General features: G+C 40.2%; 1 pseudogene; it reads left to right on the top strand.

The window, feature by feature from the left end:
- The window catches only part of LOC133077641 (cerebral cavernous malformations protein 2 homolog), a 177,707-nt pseudogene extending 157,225 nt beyond the window's left edge, over window positions 1-20,482 (top strand).
- Window positions 20,483-23,672: the final 3,190 nt, after the last annotated feature.

Below are 23,672 nucleotides of genomic sequence, written 5' to 3'. Positions count from 1 at the left end.
GATAACCTTGGGGGAAACACACATATCGATGACTCTTGGAGTCAAATGATACACAAGAGTCAAAGTCAACATGAAGGAGACCTAAGAAATTTAATTGGCTTAAATTTTCTTCTTTAGGTGTATACAAGAGTGATTATGACAAAAATGTATATAACTACATAAATATTAGACAACTCTTTCAATAAATATAAAATAAAAATTCTAAGCGCTAAGAAAGAGTTGTTTCATGGTTTGGTCGGTAGCAATTTGCCTTTCTTAGTTGAGCACAAAGTAATGGTATGTATTTATTTAATGGCATTTTGGAGCCTATGAAATACCATAACATGCAAAGCTTTCCAGATATCTTTGAACAGGGAGGCCCTTTTTTGCTAAATGATTACTTGAGATTAATGATTTCTGGATCGTACTTTGAAAAGGCTGCATTATATCATGAAATATTGAAATGTAGGGGTTGGAAAGGGCTTCAGATGACCCAAATCCCTCACTTTCAAGCTAGGAAAAGTGAGATACAAAGAGGAAGTGACTGGTCCAAATTTATACAGCACATAAACGGCAGATGTAAAACAAGCTACCCTGATTCCTGAGAGAAAATATTTGATCCCTAGATAAACTGAATCTTCCTGGATTTTATCACACTCATTATTTCTGTCCCACACAGAGTGAGCCAATCAATATTCTGTTCTTTTGTGTCTTGGCAAACTCAAAACTTGTTTAGGATTTGCTTGTCAATCATCAATTAAAAAAATGAAAGTGACTGACAAAGAAAGAAAATTCATCCAGAGGTCTATAAGCCCACAGATTCAAGAAGCTTAATGAACCGGTAGCAGAATAAATTTAAAGAAAACTGCCCCAAGATACCATAATCAAATTGTTGAAAGCCAACCTTTTTTTTTAAATCTCCAAAGCAGTCAGAGGCAAGAAATATAAATAGGTTAAAAATGAAAGAATAGAAAAAAGATATGCAAACACTAATCAAATGAAAGCTGGAGTGACTTTATTAATATTAGACAAAGTAGACTTCAGAACAGGAATATCAGCTGGAACCTTCTGAGGATATTTCTGATATTATTACAGGTATTACATCTAACATCTAGTGATGAAAAAGTAAATCATCAAGAAGATCTAACAATCCTAAACATATACACCCAATAACAGAGCTTCACAATATATAAAGCAAAACTGACAGAACTAAAAAAGAGAAAGCGGCAAATCTACAATTATAGTTGGAGATTTCAACAATCCTCTCTCAGGAATCAAAAGAATAAATAACTAGAAAATCTGTATGAGTACTCCCAGTTTTACAGAAAGGTACGTAGACAACCCTTTGGAGAAGCACATTTTGAACCTGGATTCTACCCCTGTAAAGTAATGACACAGACTCCTGAATCTGTGCTCAGCGTTGAGTCCTGTCAAGTGAAGTGGGTATTATCTGCATTTCAGCTTATGTCAAGAATTAAACAATTCATGAGTCATTAACTATGGGCTCTCCACCTCTGCCCAAATCATTTGAGAAGCTAGCAGGAAATTTTACAGGAAGTTTATCACTGAATGACTGAAATGTGTACCACCTCTTTCTTGAGGAAAACACCCCATTAGGACACAGAGGTGGTAAAACATGCATACCCCCTTTCCTGTGTCATTTATCTCTAGAGAATGCTAGATAATTCCCCTTGTGGTAGATGGATACAATCATGGCCATCAGTGAATCATGCTTCCTTGTACCTAGCTCATATGTAGTTTCTCCCACTATGACTGTTGTCTTGTCATGTAACTTGCTTTGGCCAATGGGACATCAGCAAACATGTAAGGTAACATATTCACAGGTCCATCCTAATCCCCAGAACCTGTGAATATGTTACCTTATGGGCAGAGGCTTGTAAAGCACTAGGGAATTGGGGTTTCTCTCTCTCTCTCTCTCTTTCTTTCTGGAATCCAGCCACCACGTCAAGAGCCTAGGCCAGCCTCCCAGACACATGTGCCCCATGATAACCAAGCACCAACCACCAGATATGTGAGGCAGCCATCTTATCCAACCAGTTCCAGACAAGCAACCATAAGTGACCACAGATGAGACTGGGGGAAGCCCTGCAGAAGTTGTGACAGAATTGTGCACAATAAGATGATTGTTTTAAGTTTGGGGGTGGTTTAGAAGGCAGCGAGCAATGACTTGTTATACCCCAAGCAGCCACCAGCTCTGTACCAAGACAGGCATGAGTAGTAACCACTCTTCTGGTGACTCAAGGGAGAGACAGAAAATGTCTCATTAGTATCGCCTAGGAATTCAGGCTTAACCTGTTCTGACGCAATCCCTCTCTCAGCCCCGCAAATCGATGTTAATAAAACACATGTGCTGGAAATCCCCTGATACCATTCTAGGCAGAACTTTTTGGTTAGGAAAAGAAAAAGAAAATTTGAAGCTTTAATAACCTCCCAATTAGGTTGTTTCTGTTAGTATGAATATTTAATCTTGACATTACTGTGACTATTTTAGAATTGAACTGAAATGAAGTAAAAATGATCATAAATAATTTCATTATTAAAAATAATCTTTGTTATGTATGTTCCTGTGCCTATCTTTTATTAAGTTTACTTTTCATGTTGACGTTTTTAAGGTCATAATTGTATGTTTTCGTTCTTAGTAATATTGTTGCCATATATTAATTATGGCATCATACCAGGAACACTAGTAATGAAATTTGTTGGTTTTCTAGAGCCAGCCATAGTCTCTCTCTCCTTCACAACTAACAGACAGATGATCGGCTTTGAGCTCTACATTGATTCCCTGAATTATCGTCTCTCCTTCTTAATTTGTGCGTCAAGCACCATTGGTCTTGATTTATGGGAAAAAATCAGTGTAAACAAGAATGGAAGGGATCGTTATCTTTGCCCTTTTTTCAGGAGTTTCTTGGAGGCCACATATAGCACCCAAGGAAGGGTGATATGGTAGGCAGAAAAACAGCCCCCCAGAGATGTCCACATCCTAATCCCCAGAACCTGTGAATATGTTACCTTCCATGGCAAAAGGGACTTTGCAGATGTGAGTAAGGACCTAGAGATGGAGAGACTATTCTGGATTCTCTGGGTGGGCAAAATGTAATCACAGGGGTCCTTAAAAGTGGAGGAGGGAGGCTGAAGAGACAGGCAGAGTGGTAGATATGACAATGGAAGCAGGATGGGAGTGATATCATGTGAGGACTCAACCCACCATGGCTGACTTTGAAGATGGAGGAAGGGGTCATGCATCAAGGAATGTGGGGCAGCTTCTAGAAGCTGGAAAATGGAAGGAAATGAATGTACCTCAGTTTGTGAATCTAGGCATCCCACTCACAGGCTGCAGAGCAGGAGGCAAGCTGTTTAACCTCTCCAAGCTTCCATTTTCTCGTCTGTAAAGTGAGGATAATAGTGGTTATTTCCTAAGGTTATTGGAATCATTAAATGAGGTGATTTGCATAAAGCTCTTAGCACAGTGTCTAGCACATTTTAAGTACTTGTTAAAGGTCAGTTATTGTTGCCATTATTAAAACCTGTTGTGACCGAATGTGTGATTGTTCCCACTTATTTGCATTCTGCCTTCATAGAGGAACCCACTGCCTGTCCATCTGCAAGAAATCTGCAGAGCCTTCCTAGAGGTGGTGTGCACCCCCGGCCCCAGTGTCAGGCTTGGAAAGGGGACATCTTTGGCCAATGGATGGTGAGCACACCTGAGCTGAACCACATCCAAGGGGAAGCGTCCAGGCACACAGGTTGGCTGGGCCTCTTGTTCTTTCCTCTTTGTGACAAGAAAGCCATTTCCCAAATAAGGGCTGCTCCTTCCACCTGGGTCCTGGCTGGGAAGACACATGGCAGGGCCACAGCACATGTAAAGAGGGATAGAAATGTTTACTGTGGGAAGTCGTTGAGATTTGGGGATAGATTGTTTTCACAGTAAAGTTGACAAACACACCTCTCAGAGATACAGTTTAGAGAGTCTGCCAGCTCACTCTCTCTCTCTCTCTGTCTCTCTGTCTCTGTCTCTGTCTCTCTCTCACACACACACACACACACACACACACACACACACCTCCCCCCAGACTATTCCAAGAACTACACTTCGCAGACCCACAGATATAGAGAACAAACTAGTGGTTACCAGTTCAGAAAGGAGGAGAGGGGAATTGTAGGGGTGGGAAGTGGGAAGTACAAGCTATTGGGTGTAAGACAGGCTCAAGGATGTACTGTATAACACGGGGAATATAGTCGATATTTTGTAATAACTGTAAATGGAAAGTAACATTTAAATTGTATTTAAATATTTTTAAATTTTTTAGTAAATTTTTAAAAAAAGAACTACACTTTGTTCTCAAGTACTCTGACACTCACATTAGTATTCTGTGACCCCAGGGTCCCTAACCATAGTTATTCCAAGCACAGATGGACCCTTGGCCCTACTGGGGCCAAATAAATTCCCTGTCTGAGAAACTTGGAATTGTGACATAGAGGCAGCTAGAGACAAGCTCTACCTATGCCCAGAACTAAGGGATTTGTGCAGCAGATGAGGTAGAAGAAGTGATCCAGTTGGATGATCTTGAAATATCATCATCAGACTTGATATCAGACATTTGCACCTTGGATAAATTAACAATCTGTGAATGTGAGGAAAATGAGGAGAGGAGTGAGGGCATAAGCCACTGAGCATTTTACTGGATCTGAGGAGGGTTCTATCTCAAGGAAGAATGGTAAGGAGTAACAGTAGTTTAAACAATAAAGCAATGAAGACCCAACAACGAAGACCCAATGCAGCCAAAAATAAATTAATTAATTAATTAAAAAAAAAATAAAGCATCCTACTGTCTTACATATCTAAGCACCCTAAGTTCCCTATATACGAACCTTCAAGTTGTAAACTTTCAAAGATGCCAACGTGCGTTCACATGTCCAATCACGTAAGGTAGTTCATGTGTCTGGCATAAATTGTCATGTGTGTGCATCCTCTACAAGTGGTTGTGCTTTTGTGTACTTTACTGTACAGTACTGTATATAGTACAGTAGTACAGTATCTTTATTTCAAGCCCAGGATGTCCTGAAGTAAGCATAAAAGCAGCGGTGATGTAGCTGGTATTACTGTACTTTTTAAGGTACTGTACTGTAAGATTAAAAATGTTTTCCTTACTATTTGTGTTTGTTTTTATGTATTATTTGGTGAAAAATATTATAAACCTATTACAGTACAGTACTATACAGCCAATTGTGTTAGCTGGGTACCTAGGCTAAATTTGTTGGACTTAAGAACAAACTGGACTTACAAACGTGTTCTTGGAATGGAACCTGTTCACAGGTAAGGGACTTACTGTATGGAGCTAGGTGTTTCTGAGTTGTTTTAGCCTCACATCAGAGATCAATATTCTTTTTGTTTTTTCCTTCCTTTTACTCCACCATCCTCCACATGTAGATTTTCAACCTCCAACTTATTACCTCATAATCACAAGATGGCTGCCATAACCCTGGGTATTGCACCCTAACACTACAGCATCCAAAGCAGGAAGGGAGAGAACAAGCCCTTTCTTTCTACATGTCTCTTTGTAACCAGGCAGGAAAACTCCTTCCAGAAATAGCATTCATCTTATGCTTCATTGGCCAGGACTCTGTCACTTGATCACTGTTGAGGGTTGAATTGTGTCCACCCCAAAATCTATGTGTGGAAGTCCTAACCCCCAGTACCTCAGAGCATGTGACCTTATTTAGAGACAAGGTCTCTAGAGAGGTAATCAAATTAAAGTGAGGTCATTAGGGTGGCTCCTAATCCAATATGACCCGTGTCCTTATAAGAAGAGGAAATTTGAACACAGACACGGACAAAGGGAAGATGATGTGAAGACACAGGGAGAAGACAGTCATTTAAAAGCCAAGGAGACGAGTCTGGAACAAATGCTTCCCTTGTGGCCCTCAGAAGGAACCAACCTTGCTGACACCTATTTCTTGGACTTCCAGCTTTCAGGACCACGAGACAATACATTCCTGTGATTTATGCCACACAGTTTGTGGTACTTTGTCACAGCAGCCATAGCAAATGCATACAGCCACCCCTTGTCTAAGTTCAAGAGATGCCACGAGAGTGAATACATAGTCAGCCTCTATTGTGCGAGGCAGACCCGTAGGCATAGAATATAGAGGAGAAAATGCCTGTTGGCTGGGCAACCAGTAGTGACAGTCCCCATCTTTGTTTGCAAGTCACAGAAATAGAATCTGACTAGCTTAGTGGGAAAAGGAATGCATTAGAATCATATAAGGAAGGGGTTCGGATTAGGGGCTTGAGGGGAAAGCTAGAGAACCAAGCTCAGACAAGTATAGAAAGCAGGGCGGGACTGGGGGTCTGGATAGCAGGAGTGACACCACCTCTTCTCATATCTCCCCCACTATAATGAATGAGTTCCTGATACATTTTCTGCCCTTAAAATGCTTAATATTCCAAGCTCCAGGAGAGACTGGACCCACATTTTGACCAGGTAAAAAGAGAGAAGAGTAACCTGAGTTAAGTCCAACAAAGCAAGCCTACACTAAGTTGAAGACAGAGAATTCTCCAAAAGAAAATTAAGGAATTATTTCTTAAAGGATTAAGAATAAATGCTGGGAGGCCAGAAAAATCCATCCACTACACCGGTCAAAGAAGGGCAATGGGTACAAAGACAAATAAGCCTTTCTTACAACTATTGCAGGTTGTCCCAGATCCTGGGGAGGGGTCCTCAGGGCCAAGTTATTTTTAAGCTGCCCACACTTTTCAATCTAGCACCCCCAGCTCTTGAGCATGATCACTAATTACCCAGTATCCATTCAGGAATCATTTTCCAATCTCTTCTTCTAAATTCTCCCTATTCCCTTTGGATCTTAAGCCCTCAAAGGACCAAATTAAAAAGCAAACACAAAAGCACTGGTGTCAATTCACCACGATCACCCAATTTCTTCAGATCCAGCAACTTTTTGCATGCAAATAACAAAGAAAAAAAATCACTTGAGTCTGTGTTGACAAGGTACCAAAACATTTAGTCAATTAGATCACATTGGCAAACAGACTGTCACTCTGGTCGAGGGAGGGGAGAGAATCTGTCACATTAGTTGTTTGACTAAATTGACGGACTGTCTTGGTCAAAATAAGTCTTTTTTATTAAATGTTGACAGATCATAGTATATCAAAAGGAAAATCTACAAAAGCCACTTTTCATCTATGCAAACAGTAAAATCAAGATGGCATATTGGAAATCTCTAAATAATACTTTGTCTACGTAAAAGGGTGTAATTCTTTAGGTCAGAATAAATTAGGAAAGAAAGCCTCCTTTTTGAGTAGAAAAGGATTGAGAATCTAAATTACCCGGAGATGGTGTGTCACCAATATCAGTATGATTTCTCACCACCTCTATCATTTCACAACTACCTGCATAGTTTCAGCCCCATATACTATGCACGCCATGCTGTTTTCTATTATTATCTTATTTAATCTGACCAACAACTGTAACAGGTAAGGAACTGCTCTCCCCTTTGCAGAAAGAGGAAACTGTGGTTTATGTGGTCTAAGTAGCTTCCCCAACTTCAGACAGATATGAAATTTCAGAGTAGAGATTTGAACTTATGTCTGACTTCAAAGCCCTTGGTTTTAACCACTGTGCTAGTGGCTGCCTGCTAAGAGCATCTGACTGTACCTTCCTGGCAACTTTCTTCTTGGGCTGACTCAAAAGTTCTAGAACATTCTTTTACAACAGTTTGGGGTCAAAGAGGACCCACTTTCATCAGCTCCCATAAATACAAAGATGACCTCTTGACAACCCTGGCTTCAAAATTCCTTCACCCAGGGGAAATGTGCTGCCGACTGGAGCTGTGAGCAGCCTTGCTTAGCGTCAGAACAGTGACCTAACAGAGCCAATCTGCAAGGACTGGAAAGTGAATTACAATAGGAGAAAATCAGACTTCTATGCAGTGGATGCTTGATGCGTTTTTAGAAGCCTAAGAGTGATAGGGGGAGACCTTCAAGATGGCGGAGGAGTAAGACATGGAGATCACCTTCCTCTCCACAAATACATCAGAAATACACCTACATGTGGAACAGCTCCTACAGAACACCAACTGAACGCTAGCAGAAGACCTCAGACTTCCCAAAAGTGTGGCTGACAGGGTCTTGGTGCTCCGGCTGGGTGTCAGGCCTGTGCCTCTGAGGTGGGAGAGCTGAGTTCAGGACATTGGTCCACCAGAGACCCCCTGGCTCCACATAACATCAAATGGCAAAAGCTCTACCAGAGATATCCATCTCAACAGTAAGACCCAGCTCCACTCAACGACCAGCAAGCTATAGTGCTGGACACCCTATGCCAAACAACTAGCAAGACAGGAACACTATCTCACCCATTAGCAGAGAGGCTGCCTAAAATCAAAATAAGGTCACAGACACCCCAAAACACACCACCAGACACGGTCCTGCCCACCAGAAAGACAAGATCCAGCCTCATCCACCAGAACACAGGCACCAGTCCCCTCCACCAGGAAGCCTACACAACCCACTGAACCAACCTTACCCACTGGGGGCAGATACCAAAAACAACAGGAACTACAAACCTGCAGCCTGCGAAAAGGAGACCCCAAACGCAGTAAGTTAAGCAAAATGAGAAGACAGAGAAACACACAGCAGATGAAGGAGCAAGGTAAAAACCCACCAGACCAAACAAATGAAGAAGAAATATGCAGTCTACCTGAGAAAGAATTCAGAGTAATGATAGTAAAGATGATCCAAAATCTGGGAAATAGAATGGAGAAAGTACAAGAAACATTTAATAAGGACCTAGAAGAACTAAAGAGCAAACAAACAGTGATAAACAACACAATTACTGAAATTAAAAATTCTCTAACAGGAATCAATAGCAGAATAAATAAGGCAGAAGAATGGATAAGTGACCTGGAAGATAAAATGGTGGAAATAACTACCGCAGAGCAGAATAAAGAAAAAAGAATGAAAAGAATTGAGGACAGTCTCAGAGACCTCTGGGACAACATTAAATGCACCAACATTCGAATTATAGGGGTCCCAGAAGAAGAAGAGAAAAAGAAAGGGACTGAGAAAATATTTGAAGAGATTATAGTTGAAAACTTCCTTAATATGGGAAAGGAAATAGTCAATCAGGTCCAAGAAGTGCAGAGAGTCCCATACAGGATAAATCCAAGGAGAAACATGCCAAGACACGTATTAATCAAACTATTAAAAATTAAATACAAAGAAAAAATATTAAAAGCAGCAAGGGAAAAACAAAACATACAAGGGAATCCCCATAAGATTAACAGCTGATTTTTCAGCAGAAACTCTGCAAGACAGAAGGGAGTGACAGGACATATTTAAAGTGATGAAAGGGAAAAAAATACAACCAAGATTACTCTACCCAGAAAGGATCTCATTCAGATTCGATGAGGAAATTAAAACCTTTGCAAACAAGCAAAAGCTAAGAGAATTGAGCACCACCAAACCAGCTTTACAACAAATGCTAAAGGAACTTCTTTAGGCAGGAAACACAAGGGAAGGAAAAGACCTACAATAACAAACCCAAAACAATTAAGAAAATGGTAATAGGAACATACATATGGATAACTACCTTAAATGTAAATGGATTAAATGCTCCAACCAAAAGACATAGACTGGCTGAATGGATACAAAAACAAGACCCATATATATGCTGTCTACAAGAGACCCACTTCAGACCTAGGGACACATACAGACTGAAAGTGAGGAGACGGAAAAAGGTAGTCCATGCAAATGGAAATCAAAAGAAAGCTGGGGTAGCAATTCTCATATCAAACAAAATAGACTTTAAAATAAAGACTATTACAAGAGACAGAGAAGGACACTACATAATGATCAAGGGATCAATCCAAGAAGAAGATATAACAATTGTAAATATTTATGCACCCAACATAGGAGCACCTCAGTACATAAGGCAAATGCTAAGAGCCATAAAAGGGTAAATCGACAGTAACACAATCATGGTAGGGGACTTTAACACCCACTTTCACCAATGGACAGATCATCTAAGATGAAAATAAATAAGGAAACACAAGCTTTAAATGATACATTAAACAAGATGGACTAAATTGATATTTATAGGACATTCTAACCAAAAACAACAGAATACATTTTCTTCTCAAGTGCTCATGGAACATTCTCCAGGATATATCATATCTTGGGTCACAAATCAAGCCTTGGTAAATTTAAGAAAATTGAAATCGTATCAAGTATCTTTTCTGACCACAACGTTATGAGACTAGATAACAATTACAGGGAAAAATCTGTAAAAAATACAAACACATTGAGGTTAAACAATACACTACTAAATACCCAAGAGATCACTGAAGAAATCAAAGAGGAAATCAAAAAATACCTAGAAACAAATGACAATGAAAACACAACGACCCAAAATCTATGGGATGCAGCAAAAGCAGTTCTAAGAGGGAAGTTTATAGCTATACAATCCTACCTCAAGAAACAAGAAACATCTCAAATAAACAACCTAACCTTACACCTAAAGCAATTAGAGAAAGAAGAACAAAAAACCCCAAGAGTTAGCAGAAGGAAAGAAACCATAAAGATCAGATCAGAAATAAATGAAAAAGAAATGAGAAAACAATAACAAAGATCAATAAAACTAAAAGCAGTTTCTTAGGGAAGATAAACAAAATTGATAAACCATTAGCCAGACTCACCAAGAAAAAAAGGGAGAAGACTCAAATCAACAAAATTAGAAATGAAAAAGGAGAAGTAACAACTGACACTGCAGAAATACAATGGATCATGAGAGATTACTACAAGTAACTATATGCCAATAAAATGGACAACCTGGAATAAATGGACAAATTCTTAGAAAAGCACAACCTTCCGAGACTGAACCAGGAAGAAATAGAAAATATAAACAGACCAGTCACAAGCACTGAAATTGAGACTGTGATTAAAAATCTTCCAACAAACAAAAGCCCAGGACCAGATGGCTTCACAGGTTAATTCTATCAAACATTTAGAGAACAGCTAACACCTCTCCTTCTCAAACTCTTCCAAAATATAACAGAGGGAGGAACACTCCCAAACTCATTCTACAAGGCCACCATCACCTTGATACCAAAACCAGCCAAAGGTGTCACAAAAAAGAAGACTACAGGCCAATATCTCTGATGAACATAGATGCAAAAATCCTCAACAAAATACTAACAAACAGAATCCAACAGAACATTAAAAGGATCATACACCATGATCTGGTGGAGTTTATCCCAGGAATGCAAGGATTCTTCAATATACGCAAATCAATCAATATGACAAACCATATTAACAAAATGAAGGAGAAAAACCATATGATCATCTCAATAGATGCAGAAAAACCTTTTGACAAAATTCAACACCCATTTATTATAAAAAACCTCCAGAAAGTAGGCATAGAGGGAACTTACCTCAACATAATAAAGGCCATATATGACAAACCCACATCCAGCATTATTCTCAATAATGAAAAACTGAAACCATTTCCTCTAAGATCAGGAACAAGGTTGTCCACTCTTACCACTATTATTCAACATAGTTTTGGAAGTTTCAGCCACAGCAATGAGACAAGAAAAAGAAATAAAAGGAATCCAAATTGGAAAAGAAGAAGTAAAACTGTCACTATGTAGATGACATGATCTATACATAGAGAATCCTAAAGATGCTACCAGAGAACTATTAGAGCTAATCAATGAATTTGGTAAAGTAGCAGGATACAAAATTAACGCACAGAAATCTCTTGCATTCCTATACACTAATGATAAAAAATCTGAAAGAGAAATTAAGGAAACACTCCCATTTACCATTGCAAAAAAAGAATAAAATACCTAGGAATAAACCTACCTGAGGAGACAAAGGACCTGTATGCAGAAAACTATAAGACATTGATGAAAGAAATTAAAGTGATACAAACAGATGGAGAGATATACCATGTTCTTGGATTGGAAGAATCAACATTGTGAAAATGACTATACTACCCAAAGCAATCTACAGATTCAATGCAATCCCTATCAAACTACCAAAGTCATTTTTCACAAAACTAGAACAAAAAATTTTACAATTTGCATGGAAACACAAAAGACCCTAAATAGCCAAAGCAATCTTGAGAATGAAAAACGGAGCTGGAGGAATCAGGCTCCCGTAATTCTGACTATACTACAAAGCTACAGTAATCAAGACAGTATGGTACTGGCACAAAAACAGAGATATAGATAAATGGAACAGGATAGAAAGCCCAGAGGTAAACCCACACACATATGGTCACCTTATTTTTGATAAAGGAGGCAAGACTATACAATGGAGAAAAGACAGCCTCTTCAATAAGTGATGCTGGGAAAACTGGACAGTTACATGTAAAAGAATGAAATTAGAATGCTCCCTAACACCATACACAAAAATAAACTCAAAACGGATTAAAGACCTAAATGTAAGGCCAGACACTATAAAACTCTTAGAGGAAAACATAGGCAGAACACTCTATGACATAAATCACAGCAAGATCCTTTTTGACCCACCTCCTAGAGAAATGGAAATAAAAACAAAAATAAACAAATGGGACCTAATGAAACTTAAAAGCTTTTGCACAACAAAGGAAACCATAAACAACACGAAAAGACAACCCTCAGAATGGGAGAAAATATTTGCAGATGAAGCAACTGACAAAGGGTTAATCTCCAACATATACAAGCAACTCATGCAGCTTAATATCAAGAAAACAAACAACCCAATCCAAAAATGGGCAGAAGACCTAAATAGACATTTCTCCAAAGAAGAGATACAGATTGCCAACAAACACATGAAAGGATGCTCAACATCACTAATCATTAGAGAAATGCAAATCAAAACTACAATGAGGTATCACCTCACACCAGTCAGAACGGCCATCATCAGAAAATCTACAAACAATAAATACTGGAGAGGGTGTGGAGAAAAGGGAACCCTCTTGCACTGTTGGTGGGAATGTAAATTGATGCAGCCACTATGGAGAACAGTATGGAGGTTCCTTAAAAAACTAAAAAATAGAATTACCATACGACCAGCAATCCCACTACTGGTCATATATCCTGAGAAAACCATAATTCAAAAAGAGTCATGTCCGTGATGAAGAGTGGCCCCCGCTTGCCACAACTAGAGAAAGCCCTCACATAGAAACAAAGACCCAACACAGCCATAAATAAATAAATTAAAAAAAAAAAAAAAAGAGTCATGTACCACAATGTTCATTGCAGCTCTATTTACAATAGCCAGGACATGGAAGCAACCTAAATGTCCATCAACAAATGAATGGATAAAGAAGATGTGGCACATATATACAATGGAATATTACTCAGCCATAAAAAGAAATGAAATTGAGTTATTTGTAGTGAGGTGGATGGACCTAGAGCCTGTCATACAGAGTGAAGTAAGTCAGAAAGAGAAAAACAAATACTGTATGCTAACACATATATAGGGAATCTAAAAAAAAAAAAAAGGTTCTCAAGAACCTAGGGACAGGACAGGAATAAAGACACAGACGTAGAGGATGGACTTGAGGACACGGGGAGGGGGAAGGGTAAGCTGGGACAAAGTGAGAGAGTGGCATGGACATATATACACTACCAAATGTATAATCGATAGCTAGTGGGAAGCAGCCGAATAGCACAGGGAGATCAGCTCAGTGCTTTGTGATAACCTAGAGGGGTGGGATAGGGAGAGTGGGAGGGAGACGCAAGAGGGAGGGGATATGGGGATATACGTATACATATAGTTGATTCACTTTGCTATACAGCAGAAACTAACACAACATTGTAAAGCAAGTATACTCCAATAAAGATGTTAAAAAAAAATAGAGTAATTAAAAAAAAAAATTCTTTCACCCAAAATGCCCTTGCCTTTCTTTTAGGCTCAAAGCATGGAGTCCAATAAGGTCTCCCCTGCCCTGTCTAACACTGTGTTTTCCAAGTGCAATGTGATTTCCCGCTTAGGCTGCACAGTCTGTGTTCTCGGAGAGAAGAACTTTCACACAATAGTGTCTGACCCATGGTGTCCACTACTGCTTTATTCTGTTTAACTCAGGCACCAGAGGGGCTCTTTCTCTGAGCACAGTGGTAAGATTTTCATTGCATTGTCATTGACTTTTGTCTTATATTTACGACCGGGTCTTCAATATCTCCTTTAATTTAAAGAGCAAGGGCTGCTTGAAAGACACCAAGGCCAGCTACTAAGTGGACTGTCTCCTGCCACTTCTTTATTGCTTCTTGCATTTTATTCATCCCAACTTCAATTTCTTCTTTGTGCAGTGTGACCAAAGCCCAAAAGGGATCACAGAACATGAAGAAGTGTTATCTGGTTAACCCTTCTCTTCAGGGATAATGGCTCAAGAGGTACATAGGACTTTTGTAGCTCATGGACTATTTTTATTCTTTGCCTTAAGGGTTGTCACAGAAATTAATAAGGAGTGAGCTTCCCATGGTCCATTCCAGTAAGACACAAAATTATTTTGAACCATTTCAATAGCCCAAATCAATTTCTTTAAATTCTAGGCCCCTATTTTTCAACACTTATCTCTTAGACAAACATTAAATATAACTAAGCTGAGCTCCAGGATCAGACCCAGAAGGAAGAAGAGTCATATGAGAAATGAGGTTCAGAAACATGGGCTCCTCCTTTTAAAAAAAAGAAAGAAAAAATCTGCACAAGAGTGACCACACTTCTTATCCTTAATCTCACCCATCTCTACTCTTAAAACTTAAAAGAATACTTTGTATTTTCTATCATTCTTTTTCCTTCCAAATTTATAAGCACCTTCCAGGACAAAGGACAAGTAGTGAAATGTAGCATGCCCACAGAATCATCTGTCCCAAAAGCCATCCCCAGTTAGGTCCCCAAAACATGACTCATAGGTTCATATCACTTTCCCAAACAGGGAGAGTTTAGTCTCTAGAAAGAGATCCATTGCATCTAATTGCTTGATTCTAAACAGCATTTCTTCTCCCTCTTTCCCAAAAAGTTTTTACTAAATAGATGATATATTTTATAATCCATGTCAATTTAAAATGAAAGAATTTGGGGATTCCCTGGCAGTCCAGTGGTTAGGACTCCACACTTTCACTGCCAAGGGCACTTGTTCAATCCCTGGTCGGGAAACTAGGATCCTGCAAGCCTCATGGTGCAGACAAAAATAAATAAATAAATAAATAAATAAATAAACTTTTACATGAATAAAATTAAAGAATTAATCAATCCTCCTGCCTCTCTGTCCAGGGGACTTCTCTTAATCTATTATGTATTATTTAATATAAATTACATGTATTATTTTTGTGTGTAAATCATGAAGCATACAACAAAATGAAGACCTGTCAGCCCATGACCCTATGTACACCACTACTGTTGTGTCTACCTGAGAGCTTCTTCTCCATCCCAGCTCCCCAATACCTATAGGGACCCAAGATTTTTCATTGGTTTTTTTTTTTTCTTTTAGTTTTTACATGTGTGTCTCCCTAAACATATTGCTTAATTTTGTTACTCTTTGAACATTTAAAAAATGGCATCATACTATATGATGTCTCCAGTAACCTTCTTTTTCATTCAATTTTATGTTTATAAGATTCACTCATGGCTGGTCTATGTGACTGTGATTCATTTATTTTCTTTTTTGTATAATATTCCATTGTGTAACTATACCCTAATTCACTTAACTATTCTCATATGATGGATATTTGGATTGTTTCCAATTTTGATGGCTCCAAATATTCTTTTACACGTCTCCTAGTAAAGACATCCAAGAATATCTCTGAAGAACATACCAAGGAGTAGAACGGTAAATCATAGAGTATGCAAATGTTCAATTCTACAGGAGAGTGACAAATTGTTTTCCAAAGTGCCTGTAACAATTTGCATTCCTGCCATCCTCTGCTGCAACTTCTATTTCAATCTTGTAGAAGTCTGAGAACAAGACTGAAAGAATGAAACAGGATTAGCAGAGTTTGACATAAGTTGGGAAGGGGTGCAAAAGAAGATTGCACGAGGGGTGATGCCCACACCAGGCAAGCCAGACTAGAATCCTCTTCCTGACTGTGTCTAATCCCTCTGACCCAGCCCAGCCCGCAGCCATAGGCAACCCATAAAAATCCACCATGGCTTCCTGGTCCTCAGAGCCCTTCCCACCCTTGTCTCACACCTGCCTTCTTGGCAGGGTCTCCCAGTATCTGTCCTTGGCCTTGGCCCTGAATATTGTCAGTCTACAAGGACTTCTTGAGCATCTATCACATGCCAGACACTGGAGGTATACGAGAGATACAGGAGGCAAGGGGCTCGCCCTTATATTCTATTGGAGGGAAAAGATAATAAGTAAACAAAAGGATGAGTCCAGATTATGACTATTGTCCCTTGTCCTATTTATTTTCTTGATAACAGGTGAAGAGCTTAAGAAAAGCATTCCAGGCAGAGAGCTGGAAAGTTTGCGTTCTCGAAGGTTGAGCTCATCTCTCAGCATTGCCAAATGAAGCCGTGGCATCAAGGCGAGAGCCCTAAAATGGGAATCATGGTCCCAAACCTGCTACTTCTTAACGATGTGACGTATGGACAAGTTGCTTAAGCTGAGTCTCGGATTCTTAGGATGTAAAATGGGATGGGCAGTGGGATGGGGGACTTTGAGTACCTGTTGTACATTGGGCACTGTACATATTTCATCTATTTTAATCCTGAAAGTAACACCATTTTATGGATGAGAAAGCTGAGGCTGAGAGATATTCAAGGTAACTTTCCCAAGGCCACCATGATAAGACTCTAACCAAGGTTCTCTAAGATTCTACAGAGCAATGCCTCAGAGATATCGTGAGCACTAAATAAGAGAATGTATGCAAAAATGTTATTGAAGCATTCTTTGCAAATGTAAGGTGTAATTACTAATTTTTAATCTTATTTCTAGTTGCTTGCCCACATACTTTCTGCCTAATGAGCTATTTGCCCTTTCCCAGATGCTTCTTGCACTTTGATGAAGGCCTTTGCTCATATCATTCCTTTTCCCCAAATACTCTCCCCCATCTTATCTACCAGGTACTCTTTTATTCTATTTTCAAAAAGACTTACTCAGTGATTTCTTCCTTTCCAATCTTTCTTGCTCTTGTCCTGAAAACAAGACTGATTACCACTTCTTCTGGATTCAAATGGTACCTAACACATATAGCATATATATACAGCATTAGCTGTTGACACAGTAATGCATTAACGTCCACCCCAAAACTATGTAACTTCAAACAACAGTGATTTTTTCTTGCTCAAAAAAATGGGTGTTGGCTGATCTAGGCTGGGCTCAGCTCCAAACTGCATGTTGAGTCCAGATCTACACCACATAAGTACTGCTTGGAGCTTCTCCAGAGAAGTGAACTCTTTCTCTAGATGAAAGAGTTGTAGAGTCAAATGGCAAAGGATATAGAATCAGCGACAGGTGAAGATTTGAGGTCAATAACTCAATCTGTCACACATACCTAGTAAAATGTTCATACCATTCACTCAACAACTTCTTACTGAGCACCGACTGTGTGCCGGGCACTCTTCTAAGCTCTGTGGACACAGCAGTAAGCAAAACCAGTTAAGGTACCCATCTGCATGGAGCTAACATTCTGGTGGGAGGGGGCAGACCAACAGACAAAAAAAGTAATTTCAAATAGTGTTCAGTACTGGACTTCCCTGGTGGCTCAGTGGTTAAGAATTCTCCTGCCAATGCAGGGGACACGGGTTCGAGCCCTGGTCCGGGAAGATCCCACATGCCACAGAGCAACTAAGCCCGTGCACCATAACTACTGAGCCTGTGCTCTAGAGCCCGCGAGCCACAACTACTCAGCCTACGTGCCACAACTACTGAATCCCGCGTGCCTAGAGCCCGTGCTCCATGACAAGAGAAGCCACCGCAATGAGAAGCCTGTGCACCACAACGAAGAGTAGCCCCTGCTCGATGCAACTAGAGAAAAGCCCGCACGCAGCAACGAAGACCCAACGCAACCAAAAATAAATAAATAAATTTATTTAAAAGAAATAGTGTTCAGTACTGTAAATAAAACCCAGACATATGGTAGAGTAATGAGAATAACAGCAGGAGCAAAGGGGAACACAGATATCTTAGACGGGGTATGTGGCAATGGCCTTTCTGAAGAAATGGCTTTGGAACAGATATGAAAAAGGAAGCAGAGCTGGTCCCACAAATCATGTGGAAATCTGGGGAAGAGCCTTCAGGCAGAGGGATGTCTCCTGTGCCTAAGGAACACAGAGAAGCCAGTGCAATATCAGAATCACCTATGGATTAAATCTTGGTTGACTAATATATACACACCATATTTTTTTTAATCCATTGATCTGTGACATTTGTGAGGGCCACAGATTAGTGGCCCTCACCCCCAGAGTTTCTCATTCAGTAGATCTGGTGTGGGCCCAAGAACTGCATCTCCGACAAGTTGCCAGTGATGTTCATAGAGCATGGACCACTTTTGAAACTATGGTACCTGTATGATCAAGAGAGTGTGGCATAAGATAAGGCCTGTTAGGCCATGCTGGAGAGCTTGAATGTTATAGTGTGTGCAATGGGAAGCCACTGGAGTACATTAAGCAAGGGAGTGATGTGACCTGATTTAGGTTGAATAGAGCACTCTGGCTTCTATATGGAGAGAGGGTCACAAGGGACCCAAAGCAGAAGAAGGAAGTTATTTACATCAAATCATCAGTTCTCCAGGGTTCCTACTTGGGGTGATGGGGCACATGGCGCTGCCACCAACATAGAGGAGAATCATGGAGAGAAGCTTTGGGAAGGAGGTGAGGTCAATTCAGAGGCCCCCGTGGGACATCCAAGACCACCATGCTGCACAACTCTATTTAATGTGAATGGCAGCCCTGCAGCACAGAAGCATAAGGGGACAAGGCGAACAGGACCTCTTGAAGTTGTGCAACATGTCAGCCCTGGAATAGTCTCCTACCACTGAGTTGACGTCCTAGTGAGAGGAGGCAGATGAGAGGCAAGCAAGGTACTTTCAAATGGTGTTCAGTACTATGAAGAAAATCAACTCTCAACTATGTAGATCGACTCATGTGGCTGCTACTCCCGACTACATGGCTGGGGCATCCTGGTGCTGCATTCTTAGAACCTGCTTGGTTAAAGAAGACACACAGAGAATGGTAACTTGCAGGTAATAATAGTAGCTAACATTTATTAGCACCTATGAGGTGCTAAGCACAAAAAGCTCTTTTCGTGTATTATTTCAAATAATAGTCCTATGAGATGTGTATAATCATTATCCCCATTTTACAAATGGGAAAATTAAGGCCAGAGTGGTTTAGTAACTTGCTAGAGGGTACACAGCTAGGAAGGAGCAAAGCTGGGATTCGAGACCAAGGAGGCTAAATGCAGAGCTGGCTCTTGTACCCACTCAGCTCTACTGGCTCTCAGTTACTTGCTATCAGACTCTGTCTGAAGGGGTCTGTATCACCCTTGTCCCCTGGCCAGACTCCAATATTATCAAGGAGAAAAATCCAGCCTTGCCAAGGCCTATGTGCTTTGCCAATAAGTAGCTAGAACTGTCAGAGTGTCTGTAGCATTAAAAAGAAAAAAAAAAAAAAAACCCATGCCTGAATCTATGTTACAGACCTTTTATACAGAGAAAATATGGACATTTTCTTTTAATCATGCTACAGAGAAATAATGAAATGGTAGCATTACAAAAACATAATTAGGTCTTCAAAAAAAATCTCCACTGGAGTCCTATAAAAAGACCACAGGTGTTCGTCATTATTTTTTATTTAGCAGACAGTTTTAGCCATTGTTTGTTTTTTTCCCCCCGTTTATTAAGTTCTGGTATTTTAAGATGATTTGTGTATAATAATATCAATAATTTCCTGTTTGCCTGTCAGTTGTGAGCTGTTTTAATTACAGATATTCATTTTCACAAGTTAACTTGGTAAACATGCTCATTTGTTATGTTCCCTGTTCATTAAATCAGTTAGCACAGCTAGTAACTACGTTAAGTATCTTGCTGTCGTGTTTCAGCAATGGCTGTTCATCGGTTTCCAATACTATTTCTCACAGAGACAGAGGCTTCCTGAGAGTCCCTTCCCATTGGACTGGAGATGCAGAGTCTTCCATCTCTGCAAGGCCAGGTGCATTTGGCCCAATGGAGACATCCACTTAAGGCTTTGTGTATCACAGTCAAAATCATTAATTCAGACCAGAGCGCGGTACTTGGTAACCAGAGGCGAGATATGAGATAAAGGAAAAAGGACACCCTGATGAGGGAGGATTTGTGTAGACATGTTCAGAGCACACTTGATCATAACCCTGTCCTTAGACACCCTCACAACCTGTCCCTGCAGAAGGGGAGAGCTTACGCGACCACAGTTGTACCAGATGACCTGGACCTCTGGCAGCAGCTAATTATTCCAGGGGTGGACATCAGAGAGCATCAGTTGTCTCACTCAAGCCTTTGAAGGAGCAATGTCAGGTTGGAGAAGTAAAATTCAGATAGAATCGGGGCTGAGTCTCTGTGCCATTACCGCCCCAAAATACACACAAGCGTGGAAAACTATCGAGGTGAATGAAGCAGACATTCCTCAGCACCAGGAGAACACCCAATCAGAAAAGAAAAAGCGGACAGAAGGAAGGTCACCTGAAGACTTAGCAGTTCCCAAGAAACCTAGCTACCTGGGTCCTTGAGACTTCTGGGCGTCTTTACAATAAACTGGTTACTTAGCTAATTTAGTGAGTCTCTGTTGCTTACAACCAAACACCCTTTGATCAGTAAATATTTAATCATAGTGACTGGGATGATGGTGTTTCCACTAAAAAGTGTCACATCTGGTACATTCCTATTTTTCTAGGAAGAAGCCCAAAATACCAGCGCCTAGGTGATTAGATGCTTCGTTCAAATTTTCCTTTAAGCAAGTGAGGACTACGATTATGCTGACATGCCAAAACAGGACGAAGGGAAGTAAAGGGTTATAAGCTCCCAGTAGCTAAGTCAAAAGGCTCAAGAGGAATTAGTTCATCTGAGGTGTGAGTCAGAATGGAGAAACTTGTGTCAAGGCACTCAAGAGTAGATATTCGAAACAGAATAGAAGTTCCATGAATTGACCATGGTCAATTCTTTTAACTACTCTACCTTGTTTCTTTTGTGGCCTTGCTGAGCTTTCCTAAAAGAGAAAGATCCATTGGTTGTCCCTGGGCAAACAATGATGAGAAACCGAATGAGAAGAAGGTTTGTTGTAAGCATGGGGCAACTAGGGAAGATGATATTTAGGCATGCTGAGTTTAAGGCAGGGCATCTAGATAGAGACATCAGACCCTGAGCGACACCATTAATCACCATAGGGCAAAAGCCACCACATTTAATAAACCCAAACCAATCTGGTAAGGATTCTACAAAAGGCTGCAAAACTAGTCCCATACTATTTTCTCCAGGATACATGACATTGTCCTACATTTCCTTCTCTAGTTTGCAATTTCAATTCCTCCCTACTTGGCTCTCCTATCTGCTCATCATACACCCATCTTTTGGCTTCTCCTATGGGCCTTAGCTATCCCTGGATTTTCCCTCCTTCCAGAGAGAAATCCCTGGGTCAATGCTGGAAATACGTGCTGGAGTTCAGGAGAGAGCTAGGGGTCTCATGCTCCACCCCTGGAGGTAAGAATGGAACACCACCTAAACCACAGGGTCATGGGGGTGCAGGGCAGGTAGAGAAAGAATTTTTGTCCCAAGGCCCCCAAAGAAGGTGGATGATAATAGGACCTAAAGTTTGTGTGAAGGATTATAGTCTTGGAAGAGAAAGAAACTTGAAAAGAAGGAGAAATGTCAAGGTAGAGCAGAAGAATGACAAGGGATCTCCTCTTAGAGACTTTCATCATCCCTGTAAAGTGGGAGTATGGGGCTCAGAGATAGAATTACAGGCATGAGCAGAGTGGGGAATATTTGGAGAAGGCAATGCCTATGTACTTATGAGGCTCACTTTCATGGGTATATGGAGTCATTTTTGTACTGGCACTCTGTAGGTTTTATGTACCCTGCATCCATTTTCCCGACTCTGATAATAGCACCTGGTTGTGATTTGGAATCCCCAGTGGATGCAGACTTACTGAGCCTGTCAATCAAAGTGTCCCACCCTCCCCTGCCTAAGGGGTGGGCAGGTGACCCAAGCTAGACCAGTCAGAGGTCTCTCCCTGGAATTTGAATCTTGAGTGTAGTAACACAGAGACTGAAAACTCTTGGTGCTGATTCATTCAGATGGTGGCTCCTGGAAGGGACTGCCGTTTGGTTCCTGCTCTCCAAAGGCAAGCAGAATTCAGATGCCAGTCTTGTCAGAGGTCTGGTTCTTCAAGTCTTCCTTTAATTTTGTGAACCACTCACTGCTTTTCAAGAAGTTCATTTTGTGCTTGCATTGGTCAAACCCAGGTTCTGTCGCTTATAACTTACAAACCCCAACCAAGGCATAAGTAAGTATTACCAGTGTTAAATAAAAAGTAAGACTTGGGGGAAAGAATTAAGAAATCTTAAACCAGGGTTGCCCTCCCAGCCCTGCCACTGACACTAAGGTGCTGGGCAAGTTTGAGCAATTACCTCAAGCTCACTCAGCTTCATTTTTCACACCTATAGCAGAGGTTCAACTATATGCTGCTAAGATTCTTTTCTGTCTTCACAGAAGTAGTTTTTCCCACATCTCAAGTGCTTTAAACAGTCTCTAGTCTCTGCCATCCACTAACACTGGCCTCAACCATTGGGCTGAAGGGACTTTAAGCAAAGGGAAGAACAGAAACATTATATAATAATACCATTCCAATAGCCTTCATTAAAAGAATTATAAATCCCATGTGATAAGCCAATTTCTTTAAGCAATATAAGTTTAACCTGATTTCATTATTTTTTCACTCTTTCATTTAGCACCAGCCAAGTACTTCTTTCATAGACTTTACTCTTTTTCAGGGCCTAAAAAAGGAAGTCAGGACATGATCTCTGCCCTTAGGAAGCTTGAAATCTAATTGATGAGGTCCATGAAATCCCTAGAGAGTATTTCCAGGAGGGCCAGAATCACACACCCAGCACCTAGCAGGTGCCAAGTATCTAGTAAGTAATTAGTAAACATTTGTTGATTAAATGAGTGACAACACACATACACATACTGTTATGTAGACTATAACCTTAAGAATTCAGAAGATGAAATGAAGATGAATATTTCTTTTGTAAAGTACATAGAAATTTAACATAGGTTTCAATTCTAAAAATGTTGCTCAAAATAGATCAGTTGAAGGATGACTATTTGCATTTCAAAAAAGAATATTCTTAACTTAAGGGAAATTATTTAAAGGGTCTAGTATGTTTAAAATAGATTTTTCTTTGTATGAGAGTTTAAGAACATTTCTGTAGTAAATGAGGGTAAACCTGAACTTGACATGCTTAAACATAACTCCATCCAAAAACTTAAGGCCTGTCCCTTAGATGCCTGTGTAATGGAATTTGACATCCAGCAGTGTTAAGCAAATGGAATTAAAGCCTCGGGTCCCTCACCAGGCCTGTCAGCACTTAGAGGTCTGAGTAACACAGGGGACTCTTGTTTCAAGAGGCAAAGTTCAACCTGAAGATCACAATCCCTTAGGGAGTAACAAGAGCCTTCTGGCATGGCCAAGTGG

This window comes from Eubalaena glacialis, chromosome 18 (genome assembly GCF_028564815.1).
Source record: "Eubalaena glacialis isolate mEubGla1 chromosome 18, mEubGla1.1.hap2.+ XY, whole genome shotgun sequence".
NCBI classification, from domain to species: Eukaryota; Metazoa; Chordata; class Mammalia; order Artiodactyla; family Balaenidae; genus Eubalaena; species Eubalaena glacialis.
The sequence above is the reverse complement of the archived record's forward strand: the minus strand, read 5'-3'. Positions and strand labels throughout refer to the sequence as shown.